This window comes from Arachis ipaensis, chromosome B01 (genome assembly GCF_000816755.2).
Source record: "Arachis ipaensis cultivar K30076 chromosome B01, Araip1.1, whole genome shotgun sequence".
NCBI lineage: Eukaryota > Viridiplantae > Streptophyta > Magnoliopsida > Fabales > Fabaceae > Arachis > Arachis ipaensis.
This window is the reverse complement of record NC_029785.2, coordinates 50,987,734-50,997,009: the sequence shown is the minus strand read 5'-3', so window position 1 is coordinate 50,997,009 and position 9,276 is coordinate 50,987,734. Positions and strand designations below refer to the sequence as shown.

Genomic DNA, 9,276 nt, shown 5'->3' with positions numbered 1-9,276 from the left:
ATCGAAAGTTTAATTAATTTATTTTATAATTTCTGTTAAAAACAAGAGACTAAATTGGAGAAAATATAGCGTATTATTGAGTGTATTCAAGTTATGTTGGAATGATACAATATAGAAAAATATTTATAAGTACTAAGAGAATTGAAATAATAAAGACGTAATATTCTATAATAAATATTCAGATTTGCTAAATAATGCTAATTGATCTAATTGATTCTAATTATACTCTAACATCCCCCTCAAACTCAAGTGACAACTTGAGTTTGAAATTTATTTAAAACAACAAAATAAAAAAAATACATAAACTGATAAAATGGGTGCAGACAGAACTGCCTGAAGGAAGCGCAAAGAAAACTGTCGGAACACTACAAGAAAACACGTCTTTTTCCACGCTTTAAAGCGTGGCGAAAAGCTGAAAAAAACGTGGCGATAGCTTTTCGCCACGCTTTTTGAGCTACCGCCACGCTTTTGAAAGGGTGACCTATCAAAGGGTGGCGGTTGCTTTATCGCCACGCTTTTTGTTTGCCACACTTTTTTACAAACTGCCACTTGTAAAAGCGTGGCTATAGGTGGGAAATACGGCCACGCTTTTAAAGCGTGGCGATAGGCAGAGATATGGCCACGCTTTTAAAGCGTGGCAAAAACAGGAAATAAGGCGAAAGCGTGGTAGTAGAGGAGGTATGGCCACGCTTGAAAAGCGTGGCAAAAAAGCTTAGATACAGCCACGCTTTCTAAGCGTGGCAATAGACAGAGATATGGCCATATGGCCAGGTTTTTAAAGCGTGGCAAAAAAGATGGTCAGTAACCTAGTTCCCTTTTTAATCTTCATAAATAAAACCTTATATGAATTCATAGATAATTTTATAATTTAGTTAATGACCAATAATCAAGTAATCCAACTTTCATAAAATTGTCACCAAAATAAGTGTGTGAAAATCATAACTACTCATGAATTCCTAATCAAAGTCTTCTTCAAAATACCAAAAGTGAAAGTCATAACTTCTCATGAAATTCCTAATACATGAATTAGAATTCCTAATCAAAGTCTTCTTGTACTTCATGCCAAGATATAAAAACTTCATGTATCATTGCAAGGTAAATTGTTTTGACCTGTGCCCTGTAAAATAAAAAACACAAATGAACAACTACAAATGAAAAATGGATGATGCAGTAAACTTCAGCCCACTAATTTTTCTAACAATCAGATTTGACATCAAACTTAATTTTTGTAACATAAAAAGCATTCTAACAATCATATTTAATTTTGCTACATATATCCACTAATCTGCACAAGGATTCTCAAAATCTCCTTTAAATTTGATATCAAACAAACAACTTATTGTTCAATAAATAAATCTGATTTATAGCATCAATGAAAACATGATACAACATTCATGTTCCCTCAGCCAATGTTTGATATTCTAGAGGATCCAAATCCTAATCCTTGACTACATTGAGATAGTAGAACATAAATCTAATTCTGAGACATGCTATTGAACAACGTATCAAGTGTAAATCTTAGCAATTTTGTTAATTTTAAGTTGGAAACTGGAGATACACATCTAGTAAAACAAGGAAGCTACAATCTCTCGATAAACAATACAATATTTGTGGTTTTTAGCCAACCTGAAAATTGACAGGCTCCTATGGCTCAGACTTAACAAGCTCCTCGACAGAATTTCGGTAATTAGCAATCAAGTCTCTGTAACAAGGAGAAAAATGAATACGTGTTTAGCATCAAGCAACTCAATCAAACATAGATATCAGATAAACATAGCACTAACCTTCGTTGATTTAGCAATTGCTCACTTTCTTCTAGCTTCTTGTTCTGTCCCTCAAATGTCTGCATTTAGCATTATCCAGAAAGTACAAACTCATATTAGACCAAGAATAGTACCGGTATAAAACAGCAAGTTAAAGACTCATCTTTTCTACTGTTTAAAGAACAATCATATCAAGATGCAGAATAGAATATGTATCATTCTTCTTTTCTCGGTTGGTCGATGCAGGTGTTTTTTAAATTATCATGCATAGGTTGGACACATAAGTATAAATGCTAAAACCTCAAACCCAGCTCAAGACACACATAAATACACAAGTGCACACGAGTGTACCTAGTACCAAAACCATAATAAAATTATTCAATTTCAGCACACTTTTGAAGCTAAATATTTAGAAGTTCAAGTGTTTAATTAAATATGCCAATCCTCTATGTAGCAACCAATGTATGTAAAAGCAAAGCATAAATAAGAAACATATTTTACAACAGAAACAGAAATTGGAGAATTGCTAAATACCATCGCCTTGGTGCTAATGGAGTCGGAGATTGAGTTCAACAGTTGCTGGCACTTCTCAAAATGGGTGCTCAATTCAGTGATCTATAACCAACAAAACCAACCAAATATGACATAAATGACTATTCAAACTTTCAAACAACCCTCAATTGGAAATTTCAATTGTCAAAACGAAAAAGGAAAAAAAAAGGTGATTGATATTGAACAAAACAATGAAAACAACGCAAAAAAAAATTGAATGAAATTTAAAATATATCATACCAATGCATCTGACTGTTGATCTGGAGTCCCATGCTCGATAACCTCAGCCAAATTCTCAACCAGCTATACCCAAAAATAAAACTAAAAAATTAAATATAAATCATAACAAAGCAACAATAACAATGAAGTTAAGGGGAAACTGGGTTAAGGTTACATGTAAGAGGTGGTAGTGTGAGGCCAGTGATTGGTGAAGGTTCTGCTGCTGCTGCTGCTGCTGCTGTTGCTGTTGCTATTGCAGCTGCTGTTGTTGTTGTTGTTATTGTCGTTGTTGTTGTTGTTGCTGTTGCTGCTGCTGCAGAAGAAGTTGCTGCTGTTGTGGGTTGGGATCATTGTCCAGTTTCCTCCTGAAGAAAACTAATCCATCGATTCAATTCAATTATGCCCTTTGCAAATGCAAATTAGGGTTTGAGCACCAACAATACCACTATTGTTTCTACATTAACCACCAAATACCATTAGAAGTTTAGAGGATGCAAAAGCCCCTAGTATTACTTGAAAAATACACAAAAGCAAAATTGACACATCAATGAATAATCACGGTATATGTATGAACTATGAACTATGCAAAAGCCCTTCCAGCTCATCAATTACAAGAATAGTACTAGGTCTAAGTGAAAATAGTATAAATAAGAGTAAAACTAGTGGAATAATTGTATGCAACAGTGATGAAATGAAATTTCCTTCTCATTGACTATGTTCTTCTCTAATTCCTCTTCTAAATTATAATAATTCTTCTTCTCCCTTATTACACACTCATCCAAATATTCACCCTGATTCTTAATTCCATTCATACACCATTCTTAAGATAACAGCAAGAACAACAAATATACCAGTGAGAGGACGATGCCGACAGAACGAAGAAATGCTGCAGCCAGAGGAAGGGAGGGAATCACAGCAGCAGAGTGAGAAGAGAAATCAGGGGCAGAGGATACGGCGAAGGCTGGGTTTCCTTTTCGACCTTTTTTTTTCAATGGATAACTAACAAAAAAATTCATCTCTTTAATAAATGGTGAACCGGTTTAATTAATAAACTTTTGTTTGGTAAGGATGTTAGAATTTTATGCACTTGTATATATAAAGTTTGCAGCCAAAACAAAAGTGATATGTCTGTAAATTTGGATCCAACAACAAGAAATAGTCAAAGTAAAGAAACACCCAAAATAATCAAAATGAAACTTTTCTGCAGCAAGCATCATTAACCCTTAAAATTAAAAATGACAAATTTCTCATTCTAACACAAGCATAGTAAGCTATGTTCTTTAACTGTGATTGCAACAGAACCAGAAATCAAATAAATCATCAACAAAAATTCAAAAACAGCAACAAATAATCAACAAAAACCATGAAATCAATAAATCAACAAAAATTCAAAAACAACAGAGCCAGAAATTCAAAAACAGCAGCAGCAGCATAGCAAAGCCATTTTTATCAATAATTTCAACAAAAACACAAAACCCTGTAATCTTATCCATGATTTCACTTCCAGAAACAAAGTTAATCAACTAAGAACAAGCAAGAATGAGGGTATCAATTAATCATCAAGCAGTAAGCCAGTAACAGAGTTAATCAACCAAGAACAAGCCAGTAACTACAAACAAAGCATTTTCAAGAAGCACTGACTTAAGAAAGCAGTAAACAAACACACCTGAGTCGCATAAGTCCACTGAAAAGGGCTCTTCTCTGCATTGAGCTGAAAGAAAAGATTCAAAAGAACACATTATGCTTCAATTTAGAGAAACTTAAAAACACGATTACTTGATTTACTGCTATCTACGATAGCAAATTTTACCCTAACTATTCTGCACAATCCTTTTAACTTGATCACACACACACACACACACAAAAATTGTTCAACCTTTATGTAAAAACTATGATCAATACCTACATTCCAGTTGCTAACGAATTCTGAAGTAAAAAATTTTATTCACAAAGACTATGTTCGCCACTTAATTAGCTATAATTAAAGAAGCCTAGCAGGATACTGAAATCCAGTAATCTACAGAGTCTCACGAAAACGACAAAATAAGTTAAAAGGAATCAAGTGAGAGATAAGCGAATTGAGCACGATGAGAGTGAAGCAGAAGTCATTCTCAAACAGGAACTACAGCTTCCTCAGATCAACAAGCACACACAAATCATCTTTCAAATAACAATCGAAAACGAAGGAAAGTAAAGAAAAACCTAATTATCAAAATCTAGTAAACGAAACGGCGATCAAAGAGAGAATTGAAGTGAGGAAGGGTTTATGAAAGAGAGAGAGAGTACAGACATCTTTGAACTGAAGGAGGCCATAAGGTCGCCGAGGTAGGAGACAGTGCGATAAGCGGATTCGATGAGCGGAAGAAGAACAAGAAAGAGAAGAAGAGTATGAAGACGAAGATGAAGATTAACAAGATGAAGAAGAAGTGGTTTCGAGTGATGAAGGCTAAGGGCGAAGGGCGAAGGGTGAAGGGTGAAGGGCGAAGCTAAGTGCGAGGGTAATGGTGGGAGGCGCTCTTCCAGGCTTAGGGTTTCGAGTGATTAGGGTTAGTGTCTTTGGGTTGGAAGCCGGGTTGGGGGCCGGGTTAGGGTCAATGGGTTGGAGCCTCTCTCGCCACGCTTTTAAAACGTCACTGTTTTGCCCTACGGCCACGCTTTTGAAGCGTGGCAGAAAATAACCTTTTGGCCACGCTTTTAAAGCGTGCCAAAAGAGTACTAGGATATGGCCACGCTTTGTAAGCGTGGCCGTAATGAAACCTGTCGCCACGCTTTCAAAACGTCCTTGTTTCTCTCTATCGCCACGCTTTTGAAGCGTGGCAAAAAAAAAGCGTGACCGTTTCTCTAATCAATTGCCACCCATACAAAAGCGTGGCCGTTGATACTTTTCGCCACGCTTTTGAAGCGTGGCAATAAAAAAAGTGGCCAAATCTCTAATCTATCGCCACCCTCATAAAAACGTGGCCATTGACCACTTTTGGCCACGCTTTTGAAGCGTGGCAAGAAAAAAGCGTGGCCATAGGCCTTTTTTCTTGTAGTGGAAGAAAGCGCAGATAGAACTGTCGGAAGGAAATGCAGACGGAACTGCCACAAGAAAACACAGACGGAACTGCCATAAGGAAAGCACAGACGAAACTGTTGGAAGGAAGCGCAGATGAAATTTTCCAAAGGAAACGCAGACGGAATTACTACAAGAATGGCCAACTGTCGAAAAACTGCTGAAAAGATGACGAACTGCCGAAAAACTGTTGAAAAGTGACAAAGTGTGAAAAGATTGCAAACTATTAGAAGGTGACAAAACATATGGTTTTTCCATGCCGTGAGTAGTGAATGAGCTAATCAGTGAGATAAGTAAAATATCAAAACATTGACAAAAGAGAAGGAAAAAATGACACAGAAGAAAAGTATGAAAATTATGGTGATTTCACCGGAAGAAAATTAACCTATCCTCTTCAAGAAGGATACTACGGATCTGATACCATCTTAGAAAGGGTAAGAGAGAACAATAGAGAAAATTTTTTTGTGTATTCAAGTTGTCTCAAATGATACAATATAAAAGAATATTTATAGATGTTAAGAGTATTAAAATAATAAAAAACGTAATATCCTATAATAAATATTCAAATATGTTAAATAATACTAATTAATCCTAACGGATCTTAATTATATTCTAACATGGACTTGAAGTTTTGTTTCGTTGAACTTACAACGTTTATGACTGCTACCGATTGGGTTGAGTTCAGAGGCATGGGTAACTTGGCAATTGCGGGTCATGTAGGTTGCTTTCTTTTAGATATTTATTTTTTATTTAAAAATTGATACGTCGGGTTTGCAAAATGAAAGCTGAGGATAGTGTGGGATGTTGAAAGAAGCATTGGGTAGAATCCGCCACATGTGAAAATAGATAGCATGAAATGATATTTTTTACGTGCTATTTTATCCTTATTTTATTCATATAATTGAATCTAATTAACGTAAGGTGTTTAGGAAAATTTTTTAGTGTGCCATCGGTGTTTTAGTGATTTTTAACCGTTGATCTTAATTATAAAAAATATATATAATATATATATAATTAAGATCAACGGTTAAAAATCACTGATATACCAATATGATGGTACATTTGAAAATCTTTCAGGTGTTTAAGGTGGAGTTATTAGCACCCACATAAAGTATACAGAGAAAAAATTATGACACAAATAAGACAAGAGTTAGATGATATGACGTTAGATGACGTATATGCTAAGCATTTTTAAATGTTGAATATATTTGTATTTTTAGAAAGTTTTTAAATATACTGATACATCGGTATTTTAGTAAATTTTAACCATTAATCTTAATTATATATATTATATATATTTTTTATGCTTAAGATCAACGATAAAAAATTACTGAAATATCAGCATACTGATATACTTTAAATTGTTCTGCTAGAATTTTTGCTGTGTCTTTAGAGTTTTTCTTTTTCTTTCTTTCTTTTTAGCTTTAATTCTTTAATTTTCTTCTTATTCTTCCAAATTCTTTTTTCATATGAATCCATTCCTTATAATTTTCTCTCATTCTTCTACTCTTTTTATTCTTCTTATCTTTCTCTCATTCTATCATTACATCTTCATTCGTATCATGAATCTAAAGGCAGAGTAAATCCACATCCGAACTTAAGGAGTATGAAAGAAGAGTAGAAATTAGTATTTGTAATAGAGAAAGACTTCTCTAAGGGATTGGAGGCATGTATAGAGCTTGTGGCCAAGAAGATGTGTGTTGAATAAGAGCTAATTGCTAATGAGAGGGTAGATGGTGTCAGTCAGTCAATGACACCCCAAGACCCATGAGAATGTTATCGTGAAATTGTCAGGATTTAGGAAGACCCTGACAGTTCACAACTTTAAAGGGATTCTTCAATCCTATTCTCCCGAGTTGGTTTTTATTTGTGAAACAAAAAACGAATCTTGACAGGTGAAAAGAAAATTTAAGGCTTGTGACTACTCTAATTGGCAAGTTGTTGATCCTCTGGTAGTGCGGGTGGACATGTGTTGGCATGGAAGGATGATTTTGTTGTTCAGATTTTCAGTTGTTCTGAGTTCTATATTGCTGCCTTGATAAAAGATGTCACTCTTAACATTGAAGGAAACTTTGTTGGCGTTTATTTAAATTCTAATGAGAATATTCTGCTATCCCAATTCTAAGAAATCTCTTTGGTTCTCTCCCAACTCCAAGGTAAATCGGTTATTGTTGGTGATTTCAATTCCATTATTGATCAAGGTGAGAAACTTTGGTGGTAATTCTAAATCTCATTTTTCTATTCCTTCTTTTAATTACTTTATTATAGATAACTCGATGATTGATTTGGGAATGGTGGGTAAACTATTTACTTGGAGTAACAGATGCAGGGAAGGTGAACTAATTCAAGAAAGGTTTGACAGAGTGCTTGTTGATGAATCTTAGTCCCATTTATCCTCTCATCCCACGGTCTTTAGACTATCAGAGATAGGTTCTGATCACACCCCTCTCTTTTGGGACACTAACTACCAACTGGAGAGATCAAAGTGGAGATTCAAGTTTCAATCCCACTGGTGTGGTGAAGAACAAATTCGTAACTTCATTAGCGAGGTTTAGAATGCAGATATAAAAGGTTCAGCAATGTTTAGATTATTTTACAAGCTTAAATTGGTTAGATACTGATTAGTTCTCTGGCAAAAAAATACCTCTACTAATTCTCAAAAAGAGATTGTAGAAGTTATTACTCTTCTAGAACAAAAATGGGATCAGGCATCATGGGAGATAATGGATTACTTGAGCTTGAACAGCGGCTTGAAAAAGCATATTTGGACTAGAAAATTTATTGAAAAGACAAATCTAGAATTAAATGGCTGAAGAAAGGAGACCAAAATACAAACTTCTTTCATCGAAAATTTAAATCTAAAACCAGAAAAAATAAAATATCTCATCTGCGGAGGGATAATGGGGATATGGCAGCAACCAATGCTGATATTGCTAAGGTGGTTGAGGAAGACTTTAAGAGTATTTTCACATTTTCTAATCAGGCAGATCCTAGGCTTTTTTTCATAGACTTCGAGCCTAAAGGTTACAGCAAACATGAACCGTAGGCTTAGAAGTCCTGTTTCTATGGAGGAGGTAAAAAGAGTTACTTTTAGTATCCACCCTCAGAGTGCACCAGGAGAGGATGGTATAATAGCTAAATTTTTCCTATTCTATTGGAATATAGTGGGAGAAGACGTGTTTTGGACTGTGAGGAGTTTCTTTGCTGGAGGTAGAATTTTGAAAAGTATTAACCACACCAATATCTGTCTAGTGCCAAAGGTCCTAGATGCGAGTGATATGACTTAGATAAGGCCCAGTAGTTTGTCCTCTGTTGTCTACAAAATTATTTCAAAGGTACTAGTCCACAAACTCTAAGGTGTATGAACAAGGTAATTAGGGCTCAAAGTGCATTATTGAAAGGTAGACTTATTTTCGATAATATTCTTATAGCACATGAATGTATGCACTACCTTAAAAAAAAAGAAGCGATGCTTGGAATACGAAGTAGCACTCAAGCTAGATATGAATAAAGCCTGTGACAGAGTGGTGTGGCCTTTTCTATTGTTTATTATGGAGAAGTTGGGTTTTGAATCGATATTCATTGACTTGATTTGTGAATTGATGACAACTATTTCTTACTCTATTGTTGTGGAAGGTCAACCCTATAGTATTTTAAACAAAATAGAGGCATCTGTCAAGGTGACCC

General features: G+C 35.1%; 1 pseudogene; it reads right to left on the bottom strand.

The window, feature by feature from the left end:
- Nucleotides 1,504-2,918, bottom strand: LOC107606817 (annotated as a pseudogene).